This window comes from Ambystoma mexicanum, chromosome 6q (genome assembly GCF_040938575.1).
Source record: "Ambystoma mexicanum isolate Mex_15411 chromosome 6q, UKY_AmexF1_1, whole genome shotgun sequence".
Lineage (NCBI taxonomy): Eukaryota > Metazoa > Chordata > Amphibia > Caudata > Ambystomatidae > Ambystoma > Ambystoma mexicanum.
Window position 1 is genome coordinate 1,350,769,577 of NC_090937.1, and position 23,369 is coordinate 1,350,792,945.

Consider the following 23,369-nt stretch of genomic DNA (forward strand, 5'->3'; position numbering starts at 1 on the left):
GGCTCCAGGTAAGGCAAAGATTTGCCTCTCTTCCAGAGGTAAATGGGAGCCCTGAGCATCCGTTAAAAATGACAATGCTTAAACAAACCCGTTTGCCCTTCTGTTCTAAGAAGCGAAAGAGCCTATCTGTGGGGGCGAACACGAACACAGGGGAAAATCACCCTCTAGATATGGCAAATGTAGATACCTTACGTCTGGTACCAAAATCCCCTCAGCAACCTATGGCATGTACAATCCCAACTATAGGAGGGCTTATGAGTCAATCACCCATAGACCTAGTGACATCGAGTTGCCTGATGATGATACCAACCAGGGGAATGGGAATGACCAAACTATTTGTGAACCAGATGCAATCAGCCAAAGTGTCTGTCCTGCTCCTCCAAAAAACCCAAATAAATTTACCCCGCTCCCGGGTGAATCCCTCGAGAAAGCTTTACACAATCATGACAATCTGAGATCCAAAATGGAGATGGAAAAAACAGAACCAAAAAACAAATCTAGTGTGAGGAAGGACCTGCCCAGCTCCACTCTACTCTCACCTCCCTAATTGAAGAATATCCCCACTCGAGTAAGCCGGCCTGTGAACTAGCCGGAAGTCCAAATCTGGCTACAATTGAAATGCGTATGGGCATGGCTGCTTGTCCAGTAGAGGTGGGGATTGAGGGTCCAGCAGAGGCAAGGGTGGTGAGCAGCCTAAGTGACTCTTCAAAGACCTCAACGATCCCCATAAAGGACCCCAGTGATGGGATGATATCCTCAACTCATCCGATAAATGGTTCATTATTATCAGTGACCGCATGGGAACATGGTAGCCAATGGGACGTAATTGAGTTGGGCCAATGGGAAAAAGCCCTGCAAGAATCTACTATTGAGATGGGAGAAAAATCACAACACCTAGGCTCCATGGAGGAAACCCCAGTAACCTTTGACATCTTCCAGCCATATAGGGAAGATCATCGTATCCAAGACTCTAAGGGCAAAAAAAATCAAACTACTCAAAAAACAATTCAGACTGACTAAATGGATATGTCTTCAAAAGACTTTGCTGAATATGAAAGTCCATCCCTGATCTTACATAAGGAAATGACGGAGACGTATCTCACTGATGGGAAATGCCCCACGAAGGTGCGTTTGGACAAGCAAGCTCAGAAAGACTCTGAGAGGACGACTACTTCAGGAATCCAAGGCACCAACGGTAACACACTGCAGCCACCAGCTAACCTGAGTAACTCAAGTCTTGCAAACAAAATCTTGCAAGACATAACGCTACTGACAGGTAAAATTGAAAGTGAAAAAAGGAAGAGCTTCTCTCTAATAAATGAGAGGATGGCGGCATTGGACAAGGAACAAGCCAAAGGGAGATCTTTTGAGGCTGAAGACTCTGTGACATTCTCAACAAAGCAGCAGGGTGACTATACGTTAATGACGACTCCTCTGGAAAAGGAAAATCTATGCTTTGGGTGTCGATCTAAAGGCCTAAAATTGCAAATACCAGCTTGTGGAGTTCAAATGACAACTAAAATGACCCTGACACTATTATTGGAAGAAGTAAACCAGCGCCCAGATGTCCTATCGAAAGACCAAATCACACAATTAATAAGTGAAGCCTGTACAGTTGGAAGAGGAAAGGACCTTAACCATATTCAACAAGTGGTTATGACCTTGTTAAACATCACATTGGCACCTTTCCTAAAACTCTATGAGGTGATAAAAGACTCCGTTCAAGAGGTGACAACTAAGAATATGCAAATAAAAGAGGCAAATACACAAATGGACTTGTCCTTGCAGAATTTGAATATACGAATGAACAAAGAAGCAGAACAAACTCAGCTTTGGCAAAACCGCCTCAGCGAACTAGCAAGAAGGGATGCTAATGACAAGTCATTATTAATGGAAGTTGTCCTTGAAGACTGCAAATGGATGAGAAAATTGCACAAACAAAATAAAGAGGAGCCTTATTTGGGAGAAAATCACAATGGAGGAAAAGGTAATGGTATCCATCCCAAACAAACAGAGTTAGCACTTGAGGAAGTAATTCTCATTTCCCCTGGTAACAAGGGGGAGAAAAAACGTGATCTGAAACCCAACCAGAACAACCCAACTTTGCCATCTTCTCAGGTGCAACACCCAAGGACCAGGACCCCCAGAAGGGAAAAGAGGTTGTAAAAAATAAAATGAAAATGGGAAAAAATCAAAAAAATGAAGTGCTCAAACGGAAGGTGAATGGCTCAAGAGCATTCTTGAGGAATTTAAGAACACCACCTAGAAGAGAAAATCTTCAGTGCGCAAAGAAGCCCAGAAGAGAACTGGCTATGGGAGACTTGGATAGTCTGGAGACTGATGGGGAGAATGAATTTAAAAATATGGCACCATCAGCTGATGATAAAGGGGAAGATCCAGACCAACCTGCGGATTTGAGCGACCTGATCGAACTCATGGACAAAAATAGTGATGAGGAAGATTGGGAAAGCATCAGTCCATCGGAATGGAAGACTATTGATAACTGGGACACCGCTGACCAGGGTCTAAAATTTATAGACTGTAAGAAATCTCAAAAAGAGTCAATCCCCAAGAACGCAAGGGAGTTAGGGAGAAGAGTTGATCCCTTTGAAAAGGATCCCGAGAATGACGCTGATGATGAGTCATTCACTTTAAAACCTTGGAACAAAAAAGGAAAGAATTGGGTAAGAAAGAAAAGATTGCACGACTCCAACTAGAAAACTCTCGACCAAAACAAAAAAGTAATAACAGAGACAAGGAACGTACTGAAGCTAAGAAAAGACAAAAGTCGCCTGCTCCAATTCCGACGAAAACTACTTCATCCAAAGGATATTATCTGAAATTGGAAACCACATCCAACGGTCCTAGAAGGGCGCTGCTAAACAGGAGCTATGTAGTATCTCTTTGCAAGCAGACACCAGCCCTCCGCATGGTTTCATCTGATGACATAAAAATAGTGGAATTTCCAAGAGAACAGAGGATGGATCAAGTAATATTACATCTTACTTCAAATGAAATTAAGTAGAAATTCCTGGTGGCCAACGACATCCTCAAAAAAAGGGTTTTTGCTTAGAGGTATTGGATGCGGATAGTAAACAAAACAATCCAAAAACAATAACAAAGGATGGAAGGAGAGTCAAGGATGAGACCTCAACAAGCAATAAGGAAAAAGCTACGAAAAAAAGGGCATAAAAAATAGCCCAGACAATGAGGAGGTGAGAAAAAGGGATTCAAAGGATCATGAAAAAGAGGGGGAACAAAAACAAAATGAAAACAATCATAAAGCTCACCCCTCCATTATAAAGAAAAACGATGACAAACTGAAAACTCTGAGGTTTACGGTGGACAATTCAGAGAACCCAAGGAAGGGGAAAACTAATTTGAATAAAATAGGAAACAAAATAAACAACTGCCCATGGATGGGGAATACCTGTAACTCTAAGAAGAAGCAATAGAGTGAGGAGGACCAATATAGACCTGTCTACTGTGCCTCATGGAACACCAGAGTATTTCAACATCTATTCCTGAAGGACAGTTGCTTTTTTTCCAAATACGATCTCATTTCCATCCAGGAATCTTGGCTGCGCGAACCCTCAGTGTGCGAGGGTTATGAAGTCTACTTCAATCCGGCCAAAAAGGGCCCGAAAGGTAGGCCATTTGCAGGACTTATGGTGTTAAGGACATTGGACAGCCCACTGCAAGTGCTCGAACATGAGATCCCAAATACCTATGTGCAAATTTTGAAAATAGCTTTTAAAGCAGAGAAACAGGAGGAGATGAAAAAAAAGATACTGATTAACACCTATTGGAGTGAAAACATGCCCAGCCAAGGGAATTACCTAAAATCCATCATGAACGCCATCGACAAATCCATGACTGAAGAAAAAGACCAGCTGATATTATTGAATGGGGATCTAAATATCAAGCTTCTAGACAAAGATGGTGAAATCAAGGTAATGGAAAATGTACTAGGAAACGTAAGACAATGGATGAAGGAAATGTCTATCCGTGATATGAGGATGCTAAACAGCCAGACTAAAGGTGATCTAATGGGTGCTGACACATGGCACAGTGGAAAAACGGGAGCATGCCTAGACTACTGTTTTGTAGGAGGAAATATGCTTGCTTGGATAAAATCATTCACAATAACCAAGCAAGCGAACAGTGACCACTGTCTACTGGGAACCGAACTCGCCTGGGACATAAGGTCAACCACAAGGAATAAAAGTATGATGGAAACAGAGGTGTCGTGGGGAAGAAATCGACTGGGACTAAAAAACCAGGCCATACCGAAGTTGGTGCAGGACTACAAAGAAGCCAACGAGAAAGGTGAAGAGACGGTCGAGTACAAATGGCTGCTGGAAGCCTTTGTGGTCAAGCATGACTCAACTAAAGGGAATAAAATCGAAAAAAAAGCATGCCTATGATGAACTCATAGTTACCAGACGAAAGCATTATAGAGCGGACCTCAAGTGTATAAAAAAGGCCAACAGCATAGAGAAAGATGAGCTCCTGAGGAAATGCCGGCAAACCTATAAAAACTGGCTGCGCTCAACTCGTTATTTAAGAACACAAAGATATGCAGAAAAAATGTTGGCAGCATTATCAACAAATAATACAAGATGTACATGGGATTAATCAACAACAGAGACTTGAACCAGTCGGCTATAGGCGTAAATCAAGTTTCTGAGGAGAACTGGTTTCAGCACTATACTGCGCTGTTTACAGGGAAAGCCGAGGAGAGAGTCCAAGAGAAAAGAACGGAGGACACCGCATGGGCCCTGGATTTCGATAGAGAAGACATACTAATGCTCATCAAAAAACTTAGCACTTCCAGGGCAGCAGGCCCAGATGGCATTTCCAACAAAATGCTGAAAGAGAATTGCGAAGGATGGTCTGACCTGATATATGCACTTTTCCAAAAAATAACAAAAGCCAGACAAATTCCAACCACGTAGACCGAGGTTTACATCGTGCCAATTTTCAAAAAGGGGGATCGTGGTAATCCAAGGAATTACAGGCCGATCACATTATTGGATACCATTGGCAAGCTTTTTGCGGATATCCTGCTAAGAAACCTAAAAAAATTGGCCTCCCAAATTAATATCTTGGATGAGAGACAAACAGCCTTCGTAAGCGGCGTTGGTACCTCCCTTAATCTGTTCTTGATCAACATACTAAAGGCTAAGGCTTTGAAAGGGAATACAACAACCTACCTGGCCTTTATTGACCTTGAACAGGCGTTCGACGGGATAAACAGAGAGCGCCTGTGGTCAAAACGGAGAAATTGGGGGTGTCCGACGGACCTGCTGGAAGCTATCCAAGCCCTGTACTCTGACACGTCAATCCAGGTAAAAATTAGTGCAAATGGAGGGCTCTCTAGGAAGATCAAAACTGCCCGGGGAATCAAACAGGGATGTGCATTAGCCCCCTTTCTCTTTGTCCTATATATGGCTGACATGAAAATATCACAAGATCAGATTTGTGCCTTCCCTCCGAAGGTGAATGGAACTGAAGTACCGTGGATGCTATATGCAGATGACGCGGTATTTGCAGACCAGGTGCCAATAGGACTGCAGTGAAGGATCGAGGCCTTTAATAAATATCTAAAAGATAGCGGAAGCACTTCTAGCCTTAAGATGGGAAGTCTGGAACATTTGTGAGTCCTATTTCTGGTGAAAGATCTTACACCATCCGAATGTGCTACCCTTAGAACTCATAAGATCAGAATTAAGACTCCAATCCATGGTCTCAATCACGGTATGGAAATCTTTATCACTGTACAGAAAATGTATTCTTGACTATCCAGCCCAGCCATTCAGAATTCTAGCAGGGACTGGTGTACCTAATGGATACACAATCCTACAGGATTGGAAAAGGAGATGTGAGGTAACCCTGGAACAGTTAGACATCTCGGAAGACACTCTGAAGTGCAACCCGGATAAGGCTAAAAGAACTATCCGGGAAAAAGACTGGGAGGAAACCCAGGACCATAAACTGTCACGAAACCTGTGTCATAATATCGTCTGGGAACGCAAAGTACTTAATATGCTCCCGCCGTACCTGCAGAAATTCCCATCAAAACATTATAGAGACTTGTTGTTGTGCTGCAGCCTCAACATATGGCATTCCCGTGAGGTAAAATGGAGAAGAAGGCTCATTGAAAAATCAACAGCATACTGCAGGTTCTGTAAAAATAAGGACCAACTAGAATCTGTTAGGCATGTGATGCTAGCCTACTCCAACCTGGAATTAAAACGCCAGTTACATATGGGAAGCTCCACGAGTAGTATCTCTGAGGAAACTGAAGAGGAATACTGGGAGTGGCTTATAACAGTTGATAAAGTTGGTCGTACACTAGATGCATTAAAGTTTGTTGAATCCCTAAACTTGGACCAGGAGGAACAGGATCCTGAAGTGAGAGCCACCTAAGCTGGGCTGGATAGACCGAGTGACCTGGCTTGGGGGATACCTTCGGAATTCCCATAAATTTGGACATGATCTTAAATTAAAGATGATGTATTTCCTAATGGAGGAATGTTAAAGGTTTAATTTTGATTAACCAATAAAACAAAACAAAAAAGAGAAGAAGAACAGAGTATCTTGTTCAGGAAAGGTCAAGATAAGCCACAGATGGCAGACGACTGGCAGAATTAAATCAAATATATGAAATTGCATGTCGGAATCACGTGACCAGGCAAGCAGGAAAGGATGAAACTTTCACACCTACGAATGGACCTTCGCCATACCAGGACGCCTTAACTTTGCCGGACTAAGAAACAGACTCGAGGCCAACTACAAAGAAATAATTGACACATGACTACTGAGGTGATGATTGATTGTAACAATAATTGGAGGGAAGCTGGGGTGCAGACAAACTCCCTACACCTGGCCGGCTATTCTGCACGCTGCTAAGCGCAAGTGGAAAAGTATGAGTGGGGTTGATGCCAACCCAATCATAGCGGACCGTGTAATCTAGGGTACTATAGTTAGTAGAACCAATGAGACATCGTACTTTTAGTGACGATTACACAAGCCATTTTGAAGGAAGGGCTTAGTTGCCCCACCTGACATTGTTTATCCAGCCCCCTCTCCCTGTTACTATATACAGAAAAAGCACCTATATTAAAGTTACCTTCCTAGAACCAATCAAGTTGCATGCTAAGGTTTAAGAGTTACACGTCAGTGATGACGAGTTTTTAGTATAAATGGTATGTTTTTTCTGAAATGTATTGGGGTTGAAGCGAGAAGGAAGATCGAGTGATTGCTGATATTCATCGAACTCCCCGTTTTTTGTAGTTATCGTTTTTTGTACTTATCATTAAACGGACGCCCTTTGCCAAACTATTGAGTTGTCATTCTTGATTTGGTGCAAGAGTGCAAATCTGCATCCCCATCCATCTCAGGGGTGCTGCTGCTCATCTTAAAGTGCTGTTTGGAAACCCCAAGTCCAATGGGCTGGCTGGGGTCCATCCTGCACACCCCTGCTGCACACGAGTGCACGCAGGGGCTGACAGGCACGACGGGACCCGGAAGCACCATCTGGAGAGAACGGGTAAGTGTATATGTGCATGTGTTCTGTGTCTGTGTGTATTTTGGTCGGGGAATTCTTGGGTGGGGATGGAGGCAGCAGGGTGTGAGGGAGGGGTTTTGTGGGGTGAAACCCCCGATTTTGAACAAAGCCCACCAGAGAGGGTTGGGGTGGGGGCGAAGCAATGTTTACTTTTTGCTTTTTGTGGGCCGCCTAAAATCGGTCAAAATAAATCAATCTTTATGTTAGGCGACCTTCAAAAAGCGAAAATATGACATAACCAACAATATATGTGATTAAAAGCCGTGTTTAATCCCGCAAAAGGTTATCATATAAAGATCCTATTATTTTAAGTTTACAGGCTCCTGTTATGGGCTCTGTGGAGACTGTGTCCAACTTTGCAGCACTGCATACAATGAAACGCCACAGTCGGTTAGTGGGTGAAATAACTGGCGAGCGGGAAGCCGCTCGCCCCTTTTATTAGAGCCACGCATGTGGCCTTAACACATGCCGCACGCACACCCTCGGGTGACGCGCTGCCATCAAAACAGCTACCATACTCCCCTTTTCTAGGATCTGTTGCCTGCTCCGTTTGTTGGATACAGTGATATCCACCTCAGTGCGCTGTGATCGCTGCAGTGTTAAAAACCTATATATATTAAATTAAATGTAATGTTGCTACTTCAAATGTGCTATATGGGGCCGATGAAGTCATCATATGGTGCACAGGCTACTGTTATGGGCTCCGGGGAGGCCGAACCCAACTCTGCAGCACTGCATACAATGAAACACCGGAGTCGATTAGTGGGAGAAATAACTGGCGAGCAAGAAGCCGCTCTCCCCTTTTATGAGAGCCACACATGTGACCTTGACACGTGACAGGACGCGCACCCTGGGGTGACGCGCTGCCGTCACAACAGCTACCATGTTGTCATTTTCAAAGGATCCGTTGCCTGTTCCCTTTGTTGGTTACAGGGATATCCATCTCAGTGCGCAGTGATAGCTGCAGTGGTAAAAACCTATATATATTAAAATAAATGTGATGTTGCTACTTCAAATGTGCTATGTGGGGCAGATAAAGTCAGTATGATGAACTGTCTTTTTGCTTCATGAAAATGCTCCATCAGCGTCATGAAAACGAGGCGAAACTCGGTGTGAAGTAAAATAAATACTTTAAAAATACGTACGACGAAGCGTTATTAATACTAATGAAGACAATGCAATCAGCAAAATATATATTCCCTAACTCTACACATGTGAACTGTGTTGCAGAATGTATACGTGGTGTATCCACGGAGTGTATTTACTTTGAAAACATTGCTTCACTCAAATTAGAAACAATGTGTAATCATGATCAAACGCTATCAAATCAAATAAAAAATAAAATGCAGCTCCACTCTCAGTTGAAGCAGCTGCTGCCTGTTCACAGCGCTGAGCAAAACAAGATTAAAACGGCATTGCCGAAAGAGTAAATATATTGGAATTGCTGGGTTGCGTCTAGGATTTATAAGTGCTAAATGCGCGATAACTGCGTCCTAAATGCCCCTGCTCTTTAAACAACCTAATTTATAATTTAAAAAGCTGACAACACTTAAAGTGGTTTATTTTATGGTGTCTGAAATAATTGAAGAGTAAGTTATTGAAAACCTTTATTTTTCATTAGCCTTAAATTCGGATACAATTAATGTGCCCAATTTGATTATAAACTGCACAAATTAAACAATAAAGAGCTGTCTAATGAGGAATTAATTATGAGGAACAGAAGAGGAGCTGGGCTGGATAAAAGCAATAAGTCACGGCCTGTGGCAGGAGGTGTCAGCTTTTAAGGGAGACGAAGGGCTTTTTCGTCAATGTGTGCCAGCGCTGATAGGGCGCATCACAGATCAGCAGATCCAGAAGCCATAACTGCACTGTAATTGAAACTGCCAAAATCAATTGCGCTGACAGCCTTAATTAAATTAAATATGTCTCTGATGAGCTCAAACAGCATGGCGGCGGACCACTTGACCCTTTCCCGGAGCAGGCCCGGATAGGACGCAGATCGCGGCGTGATGGATGTCGCCCCGAGGACAGTAGCGGGCGGCGCTGCTGCTACTGTAGAAAATTGCCGCGAGACGGATGGCTTTTGCCAAAGTAACTAACGCCATTGACTTACTAACTAGGGCGCCGGAGTTTCTTTCTCACGAGCTTCACAGCTCCCACGTCCTGTTCTAAGCCTGTCCGCGAGATTAAGGGACCAAAAAGCCAAGCAGGACAACATGGAGACACGAACTCGATTTATTTTCCTAATGTTTGTCCACTTCGAACAATGGTGTTATTTTCAGATAAGTACAAATTTGATAATAAATAAATAAATAAATTATATATATATTTATAAACATACACACACACACACACATATATATATATATATATATATATATATATATATATATATATATATATATATATATATAACAACCAATTAACGAGAGAACTTTCTCGAACATTGCATTGATAACGCCAATCCACCGAAAAGCGTATTCTTGTTTACAGAACAGCACACGTGACCCGAGACTGGTGAGTTTCACGCTGTGCAAAAAGTTTTCATCAAAACAACCTCGTCGTTCCTTTCCATTGTTCCCTGGTTTTTATTTACAGTGCATAACAATGCGCCCACTCAATGGGACAGCAAAGCAAATATTTGTATAGCGTGCCATTCCACCGATTTAGCAAACAATGCAGGAAGGACAGTGGCGAGAGTGTGCAAATGCCTTCCAGCGTGGCCGCACGGTTTCTTCATTACCGGCCTGTCAAAGATCAGAGGCCTCGGTTATTGCAGCGAGCTCCTTTCAAATGCTAAGGTTGTTGCTGTGACAACTCTCCAGCAGAGAATGAGTGGCTGGAGGTGGACACACTGCGGGCTTTCCATACAAAAAGGGCTCGAATAATCCACGCCCAGGCCGAACAAAATACTTTAATCACAGTAAACACACAGAGGCTGAAAACTCAAGGACTTGAGCGAAAGGGAAAGGCCCTCGTTGAACTAATTAGCAAGCTAATAATATGAAAAACTCTGGCTCGCTTTGATGCCGATGTGAGTGATATGCATAGAATATACAGTGAGCATTACTAGAACAGTACTGTATCGGACATTAAAGTTGGAGTCATTCTCCATATAAACAGTAACAATCTAGCAAAGCATGGATTCTATATGCTTGCTTGCAGAACTGTAAGAGTCTCATATGGTGTACTTGGGAGCAGTTACTGTTCCGCAAATGTAAAGTACAAAGGAAGGGAGGCTGGTGGGGAAGGCGGGGGGGGGGGGGCCGTGTGCAACCTCAGAAAAACACAACCGTTTAAACTTCGTATGCCCTGTGGTCCAAATCATGACACAGGACTAACATCAAATGGCAAGCAAAAATATCCACTGGCTTAAGTTTTCGTCTGCCATCATATGTTCGGCCCAGTGGTGGACTGGCCTATAGGGAGCTATGGAGATCTCCCAGTAGGCCTCTACACCCTAGGCCTCTTTTGTGTGGTAAGCTATTTTATTTTCAAATATCCTCATAGGAAAAAGGGTTGGGCTTGCTGAAAATGTGTAATATGGGGTCACTTTGAACATCGGTCGATCCGCCAGAGCCAGCATATGCAGAGCTCCGGCCTCATAAATCAGGTGCAGGCTCCTGTTGGGGGTTGGTCGGGACCTCCCAGCGCCTTCCGTAAGCCCCAGACCCCGAAGGACTCACTCAGAGACGTCCTCTCGGTCCGGGCTTCCCGGTCGCTCTGACGCAGCCGGGAACGCCCCGTTTATTTATGTTGCACGCGGTCATCGGGCAGCGCCACACTCCTCCTTTTTCCAGGAGAACAATAACAATACTAGTACTAGACACTGCAAACCAAACCAACATGAATACTTAACGTTTCACGAAACCCCATGTTCAAAACACCCCTTTATTGACATCCACCCGGGTCCCCTTACTTAGCAGTTCTCATCATTAGGACAATCAGCCAGGTGACCCAACACATAATCGCTGGTTTTCCCTCGCCCAGCCCTCTGAGGGTACCTCCTGCTCACCTCCGGCACGGGTGATCTGTCCACGGGCAGGCCCCGGGCCGGGGACTCAGGCAGACAGCGTGTTTCCCCTTCGTCCTCAGGGATCTCTCCTGGGTCTGGATCAGAAGGTGGATCAGTTCTTGGATCCCGCAGTTTCTCGAAGAAACTCACATTGCGAGTTACCGCAGACCGTCCATCCGATGCAGTCACCATGGATCCCCAGACTGTGACGACATCCAGCAGTTCCGGCTCATAAGGTAGGGAGAGCTTTCCATGGGAATGCCTATTTCGAATGAGGACCGCATCGCCTGGCTCCAGCCGCTGCGGGCGAAGCCCTCTCCGAACGTTCTCTTGCTCGATCCTTAGCCCCCGGTCCATCTCGACCTGTTGGTCATTAATCACCCCAGGTTCTTTCTCTCCTACCTCCGGTAGCAAACCCAGAGGACACCGCTTGAAAAATGCCTCAGCCGGGGCCACTCCAGTGGATGCATTCGGCGTGGTGCGGTACACCCTCAGAAACTGGTACAGAGCTCTCTGGAGTGACTGCCCCCGCCCCTGAGCAATTCTAAAGGTCTTAGTTAGAGTCCTCATGAGCCGTTCTGCTTCTCCATTGGCCCGGGGCCAGAGGGGCATGATCTTCCTGTGCACCACCCCATAGCTCTCCATCAGCTCTGAGAAGCGTTCGCTCTGGTAGGGCGCCCCGTTGTCCGAGCACAGCGTGCGTGGGAAACCATGGGCCGCAAACACCGTTTCCACAGCGACCACGATGCCACAGAGTCCACAAACTCCACCTCAGGGTACCTAGAGTACTCGTCGACCAGAACTAGGAAGTGGGTGCCCATGGTGGTGGACCCAAAGTCTGCATGAACAATTTCCCAAGGGTGTGTCCCCCTAGGCATTGTCTCTATGGCAGATTCACGCTGCAGGGGAGATGCTGCCTGGCACCAAACACAGGCTGCCACGAAGTCATCCACCTTGCGTTCCAGCTCAGGGAACCACACCTTCAGCCGTAGGTGTGCCTTGGTCTTGGCGGCGCCCTGATGACCACGGTGTGCCAGGGCGATCACCTCGTCCACCTTCGACTGGGGCACCACAATCCGATCTCCGCGGAGCAGAAGACCAGATGTTGCGAACGATAACTCCTCCCAGACTTTCCTTAATTGCTCAAGCCCGGTCCTGGCCTCCTGAGTGCGCCCCGCCAGAGCCTCCAGCACCGACTTCCAGGAGCCCTGTTGCATCGAGTGTCTTAGAATTTGGAAGCACTCATCTTGCGCTGCTGCTGCCTCCAGCTCCTGGAGAGGCATGGCATTCGGCGTGGCTGCCTCCGCCACCACCCAGACGTGCTCTTCTGCTTCTTCTACACAGGCGTCCTGGTCTTCACTTGCGGACGCCCCGGGGTGTCTGGAGAGATAGTCTGCAGCGTTGTTCACCCCTGGCCGGTATACCAAGGTGACTCCATATTCCAAAAGGGTGAGCATCCACCTCTCAATGCGTGCCGGTGGCTTGGATGATGACCCTGCTAGGATGGGAAGCAGCGGCTTGTGTCACCACCGTCACCGGGCGTCCAAGGAAGTAGAGCCGGAAGTGCCGGCATCCCCACAGTACTGCCAGCGCCTCGCGTTCGATCTGCGAGTACCGCTGCTCTGCATCAGACAGGGCCTTGCTGGCATACCCCACCGGGCGGACGCCCCCACCACCGTCAATCTGTGTTAGCACAGCGCCCAGGCCGAACGGGCTGGCATCGACGATGATCTCTGATGGTAACGCCCGATCGAAAAACGACATGGTGTCTTCAGCTGCCAGGGCACCCTTTATGTCATCAAAAACCGCCTGTTCTAGCGGGCCCCAGTGCCAGATGACGTCCTTCCTGGTCAGTGCCCTGAGCGGTTCCGATCTGGAGGCCAGATTTTTAATGAAACGTCCACAGTATGTAACCATGCCCAGGAAACTTCGCACCTCAGACACAGACTCCGGAGGCAGCGCCTTCTTTATGTCCTGCACCTTCCGGGGATCAGGAGACACCCCCCCTCCTTGAATACAAAACCAAAGAATTCTATCAATGGTCGGAGAAATTCCCACTTCTCTTTGTGGAGGGTGAGTCCCAAGGATTGTAGTCTTCCGAATGTCTTCGTCAACCGCCTCAGATGGTCTACCTCTGTTCTTGCAAACACCAGGATGTCGTCGCTTATGTTCAAAACGCCCTGTAGATCAGCCAGGGCGCCCCGAATAATGTTCTGGAACACCTCTGCCGCCGAGGACATACCAAAACTCAGTGTCTTATAGCAGTATAGCCCTCGGTGTGTCGTGAAGGTGGTAATGCACCTCGACTCGGGGTGGAGGACAACCTGGTGATAGCCCACTCGGAGGTCCAGTTTCGAAAAGAAACAAGCACCATGTACCTCCGCAATGATGTCATCGATCGTTGGGATGAGGTGTCTCTCTCTCTTAATGGCCTTGTTCGGGAGCCTCATGTTGACGAGGATTCTAACAGCATCAGGTTGTTTAGGCTTCCATGCCACCACTATTGAGGACACCCAGGGCGTCGGGCCCTCAACCTTTTCTATAATGTCAAGATTGACCAAATTGTCCAGCTCCTTGTCAACAAGCTCACAGAGGTGGAACGGTACCCTTCGATGTTTCAGAGCAATGGGCTGCACCGACTCATCAATGTGTAACCTTACTGGTTCACCGGCCATCTGTCTTATCCCCTTGAACAGTGCACCATACTTCTCAAGCAAGTCATTAATGTCCTCTAAATAGACAGAGTATGCGAAGCTGACGATGCCGAGGGCCTCTGCTGCAGCACAACTTAACAACGTATTGGTGCTCATCGGTGTCACGTAGAATCGTGCTGTGATTTGGGAGCCCTCATGTTCTACCTTTGCCACGAACACACCGTCCAGAGGGATGGGGTCAACACCACCGAAGGCAAAGATGCGGGCCTTGGGAGAAGCCAGCTTGGGGGGCTGGTCCATGGCATCATAGTGTCCATGGACCATTACATTCACTGACGGCCCAGTGTCCACGAGGACCGGGACTGGAGTTTGGTTCACCTCGACCACTCACCTTGGCTATCTCCTGTTCTTACTTCTCAGGATCCCCACACTCGAGACAAAGAAGATGTTCTCTTCCTCCTCTTCTTCCTCTTCCTCCACCTGGGCATCCTCCTTAGTCTGATCCACCTGAGCAACGTTGGATGGTCGTCCCTGGCGATTGAGACTGGACCGCCCTGGGCCCCTCGGTACCAGCACCGGCATTGCTGCTTTGCATACCCTCGAGAAATGATCCGGTAGCCCTCACCGTCCACAGGTCTTTCCAGCCGCAGGGCATTCAGCTGGGTGGGGCAGGTCATACCCACATTTTTGGCAGATTTCTCCTGCCCTCCCGGCTCGATCCCGGGGACTGCTGCCAGGACTTCGTGTGCCCCTGCCACCTCGCCACATCGCACATAACTCTTCGGTCTTGATGGGGTGCGACCCGCCTCCATTCTAGCGGCCCTCGCCTCCGACACTTCATGGCACCTCCCCAGTTCAAGGATGCGCTGAAGCGTGATTCCAGGCTCCCTTAACACCTGGCGCCTTAATTTGCCTGATGAACAAGCCTGGATAAGCATTGTCCTGATCATGTCCTCAGCATCACCCCAAGCACAGGCCAGCGAGAGACGCCTTAGGCGCCCATAGAAAGTGTCCAGAGTCTCATCGTCTTTCTGTTTGGCAGAGAGCATGACAAAACGTTCATAATCCGCATTGGCGAGAGGCAGAATGTAGGCCTGCAAAGCGGCCTTCGCCTGATCGTAGGATCCATCCCCTAGCGGAAGCGATTCAAAAGTCTCTTGGACAGATGGACCTGCTGAGTACAGCATAGTTGCCAACCGGGTGTCATCATCCACCACCTGGGCAGACCGAAAGTACATGTCCAGGCGGTCCACCCACCTCCTCCATCTGAGCCCCAAACTGGAGTGGGCCGGATACATCAAACTCCGGGATGGGCTGCAGAGCCGCCTGTGCACATACCTGAGCCATAGCGGGGGGGTCTGCTGAACAACAGGTGCTGCCACAGGCTGTGCCGGAAGTAGAGGACCCTGAAGACCTGCCTGACCCCCTGGAGGCTGCTGTGCCGGCTGCACAGGAGGCAGCAAACCTTGAGGTGCTGCTGCCGCAAGTGGAGGCTGCTGCACCGCCGCTCCGTCCTGGTCCTCATATCACTCATCAGTTCGAGCGCACAGGCACCCCCAGCGTGGAAGACAGGGGCCGCAACTCAAACACCAAGTCCAAATACCTCCAGTCTGCATCATTGGAGAAACAGCTGCTGCACCACACCTCTGTGATGATGAAGAGGATGAAAGATCAGTGGGGCAACCAGTCTGATGATGAAGAAGATAAAGAGAAGCCTCAGCTTCCAGCTGCTCCAAAAATTAGGACAAGAAAGAAATATGGGCTATGCAGGCCCAGCCATTGTAGCCCTCCTTCTTGCTAGCACTCGATGTAGGAGACCCAGGAACATGTAGAATCACCAACTGGGCATAATTACATGCAGGTATCACTGCCTGCTGACAGGATTGCCAAACATTAGGCCTGGATGCACTTCTCCGCTCAAACCGGAGCTTGGAGAATTTCACGGCCTGATTCACAAAATGGCCGCCAGCCGCGTGGGTAACGCACGGCCTGCGGGCCGGAGCGAAGTCTCAAGACGACCTCGCTGCAATAACAAACAAATTGCCGGTCAAGTCACCGCCGGGCCCAGGCATTGGTTCCCCCACTCGTCGCAACTGTTGGGGGTTGGTCGGGACCCCCCAGCACCTTCTGTAAGCCCCAGACCCCAAAGGACTCACTCAGATATGTCCTCTCGGTTCGGGCTTCCCGGTCGCTCTGACGTGGCCGGGAACGCCCCGTTTATTTATGTTGCAGGCGGCGGCGTGCAACGTCACGCCGCCGCGTGCGCGCCCGGTCTTCGGGCAGTGCCACAGCTCCTATGCTACACATTTCGACACACTCAGGTAAGCCCATCACATGAACATGTTAGCAAGCATGTAAACTGTGCCCCGTCACCACCCTAGTGGTATTTAAGTGCTTGACCTTATGCAAGAGGCGGTGTATTATCCCACCGCCAGGATATCACCAGACCTCGGGGTGCACACAGAGCACAGAGAATGCTCCCAGAATGCAATCTGCTTCATTCATATCACAAGCCTCCCACAGCTCTATTTACCTCATTTAAGGCTCCATTGTGTCACTAGATCTTGCTATATCCCTTTGTTTCCCATTTACAGCACATCTTTGCGGTATGGAAACTGCAAGCAACCCATTTTGGTTATGGTTATGGGTAGGTTAATGGGAGCAGAACAGTGTTTTTATTACATTATCTATGTGTGGTAGAGTGTGTTTCATTATTACCCGTGTCTACTTTATAAGTTAGTATTTTGCTGGTTGCTGGTCTTCAGCAAACAAGAGCCCTTTACCTGCTTCCAGATTACTAGGGTCTGGTGAGGTGGCTAAAATAGGTAATAGACTTGCGAATAATATGAAATGCTTGTTGCCATGGAGGCAATTGTTATTGTAGAATTTGGTAATGTTGGTTAGCGGGGCAGGCTGAGAGTTAGCTGTTAGTTGATAGCAACAAAATAGAATTGGAAGTCTTGCATAATACAGTAAAGATTGAGGACATTGTGTCAATCGCCTGTTGTGGGTATATGATTGCATGTAACCTAGTTGGGGTTGATGTATTGGTCTTGCTAGTCTGGTGGATAGCTAATTGGTAATCACTTGCCACTCGCATCCCACCGTACCGCCAACTCACCACTTTATGCTTCCGAGGTCAATACAGTGAGTACCATTAAACAAGTTCTCCGTTAATGCAGTACTTAGATGCGCGCAAATCTGCCATGATGCATTATATATATATATATATATATATATATATATATATATATATATATATATATATATAAGAGAAAATACATTATTAGTATTTCCATTTCAGATCGCTGGGTTCTAATTTCTGCTTCTTTATCTGCATGAGCTTCGAGTCTGGGGCTGTTGCTGTGAATAGCCAGGTTATGAGTGCTCATCTGAAGGGAAGATGATTTTTCAGAGATCCGGTTATTGTGGGAAGGGAGTTCCACAGCTTAGTTTGCCTTGATGTTTTTTGTAAGGTAAATCTAAGTGTCCACCAAAGTTAGTAGGTCTGCATGTTGTTTTGGGTGAAATTGCCCTGTTGTCTTGGATGGCGTGTTGATATTTACATAATGCATTGTAATGAATGCAGCATCTGACTGGTAGCCAGTGCATTATTCCAAGCAACAGTGTTGGTTTTTCCACAGGTTCAATCACAGTAGTAGTCTTTCCTCAGCGTTTTGTAGGCTCTGAAGAGATATTCTGAAAGTGTCATTTACATGTCGTGGGCTCTGAAGGGAGGACATGCTCAGGCTATTCATGGTGGGTGGGATAGAAAAAGCACTTCTGATGAAGGCAGGTCAACAGCACAGGCCCGGATGGCAGGAACGCAGCAGTGCAAAATCCTTGCACGGTTAGGCAGAGAACTGTGCACCTTTGCACTTTTGCCCCCTTTTATGGGACATTTTGTATCACTGAGCCCCTGTGCCGGGTTCATGCCCCACGCAAGACCTGCCGGGCCCCCTGAAGTGGAACCGGTTCCACCTGGCACCTCCTGTCTCCAGTCGGCCCAGCCCTTCGCATGCGCCCAGGCCGCCCTGGGCCCGCCCAATTTGGAATCCCTGCAATGGGTGGGTATTTGCCTTTCGTGGGCTCTGCAGGGGGGACATGCTGGGGCTTGAGAGATACACTTTGGCACCTTCTCTTTTGGATACCATATTAGCCACATTTTTATTCCTTACATCATAACAAAAAATGTGACTTAAAAATCCACATATCATTAATAACAATAAATCTCCTAGTACTGACAGGAGGTCCAGGCGGACCACGCCCTGCGCCCTTCGAGGCGGAGCATGTTGGTGAGGCCCTATCCCATCCCCACCATGCCCTGCTCTGTGTGGTGGTGCGTTCCCAGTTGACCGACCCTACGTTACCCAAGTAGCCTCCTGACCCCACACCCTCTCCCCGCCAGGACCCCCGGCAGCGTCCATGAATTCTGCAGGGGGGTGTACTACGCCCTTCCCGTCCCCAAATTCCAGCTCCGGAGTCCCACGGAAGGGGATTCTAATGTCTCCATGGCCCTCCTCTATCTGCCACGGGGGTGTAGACCCACCAACACGCAGAAATGTTGTAATTGCTGCAAAAGAAGTCTGCCATAAGAGTTCAGTGCCCCATTGAGACAGGTGCACCCCATCCTGGTGACAAGTCTCTGGTACTCTTAATAATCCATTCTTGATAATCCGTAGCTGCCTGTTGCATCCGTCAAGCCGGGCCATCTCCCTGTTAATTTTCTGTGCTGCAATGTTCAAAGGGTGCAAAGGCACTGCAGACCCCCAGTTCACCCGTGGTATAATTTGCAGCCATGCGAGTAGTGCCTTCGGGCAAAATCCTCCAAACCAACCAAATAAAGACAACAGGTCCATGATCAAAGCCCTTCTGCCCTGTTGTACAAATATTCGCAAACCCCCTGCACCAATCCAGTGCATGTCAAACTCTGCTGGACCCAACAACAATTTGGGCCAGTCTGCCACTTTTCACTACATTCTCCTTACTAACAAGTGCCCCACGACCCAAACCACTGGCCTCGCCATCCGCTCTGTTCAGGTAGACACAAGAGAGTATGTTAAACATGACAGTTATATTTCAGCCGATGGAGGCCCTTACCCCCTCAGCCCTTCACATAGTCACACCGTCCCAGCCACCATTTCTCCAACCCACCCTCTAGTTTATCACTGCTCCCTGTCAACATGCCAAGTAAGTCCTGTTGTATCCTTTGTAAGCCCTGAATTTCCACCATCCAATTTTCTTGATTTTGCTTTCCTTGCACCTAAACCTGGCTGCCGTGATGGTCTCCCCATTCCTGAATGAATGAGGGATGAAGCCTATCCCCCCCAAAGTCCTGCCCCAGCAGCATTTTTTCAAAAACCTTTCTGAATTGAAATCTAGAGAGGCATGCCCCACCCTATGCTGGAACAAGGGACCCCTTTCTTCCCCTCTCAGGGATAGGAATGCTCCCAGCAACCTCACCGGGCATATTTCCGCCCTGGACTGCCTTTTAAGTGGGACCCCCAACCCCTTTTCCCTCCTGATCTGTTTTCAATGTTCTCAGTTATAGATATATCTGGTCCTCCCCAACCCTTGACAGGTCTTCACGAGCCAACCCCCTATCCTGCCCATTCTGGAGGCCCCCACCAGTTACCATATCTTGAATGCCTAGAAGAAATCCATAACAAATGCTGCCTGGGACAAAGCCACTTCCCATGCATCTCTTCAGATATCCCCCAGATGCCCCAAGGTTGCGACTAGTTTCTTTGGACCTAGAGGACGCCCGATGTCGCCCTGCAGAGCCTCCACCCTTCTCCACCCTATCAGAGCCTTTTTTACTGCAGAATCTGAGGAGGAGGGTCCTCTAGTTTTTTTAGTCCTGCAAAAAACCTGATGGTGGTCATTTCTGTTCTGACCACCCCTACTGATATTCCCAAACTTCTGACATGTCCCAGGAATTGTCTTATACTATATATATATATATATATATATATATATATATATATATATATATATATTACATGGACGCGGTAGTGTCCATGTAGTTATAGTTAAGTTGGTGTTTCCATAGGAAGAGCATTTTTTGGGTGACTTATAACTTCGCTCCCTCTCGACGAACCCTCACCAAACTTTGCAAAAAAGTATATGGCCCACTCTGAATTTGTTTGCAAAGTTTAATGAGGTTTGGTCCAGGGGGGGCAAAGTTATAGGGGGGGGTCCCAAAACTTGTGTTTTTTCCCATAGACATAATGGGAAAAAACTTTGCGCACGCCTACAGCCCAAACTACTGGATGGATTTACACCAAATTGGTGGCAGGAGCGGCGGCTTGATCCCGAAAGCGTGCTTTTGCAAATTTGGTGTAAATCCGTCCAGTAGTTTTTTTAGAAATTACTAAACCGTAAGGCAAAAAAAATAGTGATATCTCAGTTCGCTTCGTGGACGGACAGCGCCCCGATTGGCCAAGCGGCTTGCGTGATGTCCGCGGACATGCAACGTGTTCGCTGATTGGACGGCGTGGTGCGTGAAGCATGTCAGATTTTCTGTGGCGCCCACCATCTTGCACTCGCCGACGACCAAGGACAGCGCAGTGAAACTTGGATTAAAAATTGTATTTAGTGGAGTGTGTTGGTGTGTACGAGTGTTTGGGGAGGGTGGGGGAGTATGAGATAGGTTCAATGTTCTGTTTTTTTATGTGTTTACGTGCTAGACACTTTTGTTGTGTTCGATTTGTCTGCGGACAACACGGCTGTTCTGAAATTTTCTATATAAACTAAATGGTGGGGTGTTCTGAGGACAAGTATGTGTCCGTTTTGTTCGCAAGCAAGCTAAAATTGAGCTAAGAACACTCGCGGTGTCCTTAAATGTTCGTACATAAACAAAATGGGGGTGTCCCGAGGACGCTGTCCGTATTGTACTCTGGTAAGTTGAATGTGTTCTAAGAACACTCGCGGTGTCCTGAAATGCTCTAATTACTTACCGGTAATCTTCATTATTCCTAGTCCTACTCTTCCTCGTCACAGTACTGACGACCCTCCTCACCCTACCTGTGGGGAAGGTCCCATTCTCCGGCTTGGTAATATGAAACTGAGTGATGTGGATGTGGGGGAGGAGTTATAGGAATTTAAAGAAATAGAAGAAGGTCCTGTGTCGGAGGCAGGGGCCTCATGTAGTAACTACTGGGACGAGGAAGAGTGGACGTGGAGGTAATGTTTGCAATTAAACAAAATGGGGGTGTTCTGAGAACGCTGTTCGTATTGTTCGTTGTCAGGTTGAAAGTGTTCTTAGAACCCTCCTTATGTCCGTTGACATTACAATTTCCTATGGGCCTTACCCGACTTTTTGTCCACTAAACAAACGACAAATCAGGCTGCTGTGCGCCGACATTATGTGATAATCCTATCACTTGCCCCATCGACCTGGCTGACCTGCTTTTGCGACACTAAATCATATCTCCCGCCCCTAAGCCTGACATTATCAAAGCATTCAAATTCCCCGTCTCTCTCCGTGACGTTACAGGGTGTGTAGCCAAACGCGCCCAGTCGTCTCCAGTCCTACGCGACTTTACACAGAACCCAGAAAACAACACAGATCATCTCACAACACAGCACGCCACAATTCGGAATATGAAACTGTGATTTAAAAGCAAACAGCAAGATTGTACATTCGTAAAGTACTTTTATTTGACATCAAATGTTTAGAGAATATTCAGCGATTTGCATTTGTCTTTGCTGTCGATCCACAAAAGTTCATCTTGAGTCACGCGCTGTTCCTTTGCGGTACACAGGGTGTTGGTGTATGATAAAAGAAGCACTATGGTCGCACTGATAATCGGAAGGCTGTTCCAACAACGAGGAATTAGACCACCATAATGGTTGGTATGTTGCTTCTAGCCGCTAGTACCGCGTAAGGCCCAGTCGTCTCCAGCCCTACGCGACTTTACACAGAACCCGGAAAACAACACAGATCACCTCACAACACAGCGCGCCACAATTCGGAATTTGATACTGTGATTTAAAAGCAAACAGCAAGATTGTACATTTCATAAAGTACTTTTATTTGACATCAAATGTTTAGAGAATATGCAGCGATTTGCATTTGTCTTTGCTGTCGATCCGCAAAAGTTCATCTTGAGTCACGCGCTGTTCCTTTGCGGTACACAGGGTGTTGGTTTATGATAAAAGAAGCACTATGGTCGCACTGATAATCGGAAGGCTGTTCCAACAACGAGGCATTAGAACACCATAATGGTTGGTATGTTGCTTCTAGCCGCTAGTACCGGTAAGGGCATATTGGTCCTTGGCGATTGTCCGATAAAATGGTGAGGGTCATGAAGTTGTTTACAAGTAGCTGCACCTGGCAGTTAAAAAATCCGTCGGCCGGAGTCTGAAAATCGTGGCATTGACAGTAGGGAAGGATGTACCTGTTTTAAAAACATAAATTAGTCTCACGAGCCGATCTTCATTAAAAATATTCATTTTATTTATTAGGGCGTGAAACTATTTGCTAGCGAGGATAGTGCAACAGAGTATGTTAACTTATTCCCACTAACCCACCCTCTCTCCTCTGCCTTTTTCAGAGCCGTCTGAGCGCCAGGGGACCACTTCAGCGGTGATAGTGCGCGGTACAAAACAATATGCCACATTGAACGAATAAGTACAACTTAACCGGGCTTTAACGCCACGCTATTGTTATTATATTCTGGTATAAATTAATCTAAAGGGTTACTTACATTATATTGGCATTTTCCATTGTCTACGCGTAAGGCAGTCCCTAAATAGGACTCCGTCTGTGCCAACGATCTTTCTCATAGTGATATAATATATAAAAGTGGTTTAGTTTCAGAAATTTCATCCTTATCGTCTCTTACGTTTTTGCACTCCTCCTTCAAAAGAAGTCTTTTGGCACGATCGCTGTCTGTCAAGGTCAAAAAACAATAGAACCTTATAGTGCGAGTCGTGGGCCACTCCGGGCAGCGAGCAAAAAATGGAAGCAGCTGACCTTCACTGTGAACAAGCATAAATTCTTACTTTGCAACATTCTGTGTAAAGCCATCCCTGAGAAATTGCTTTTTACACTCCATCTTTGTATATTGTCTGCGTGCTAATGAAAAAAGTTTGTTAAAGGGAGTTTATGGTTAACTTGCGC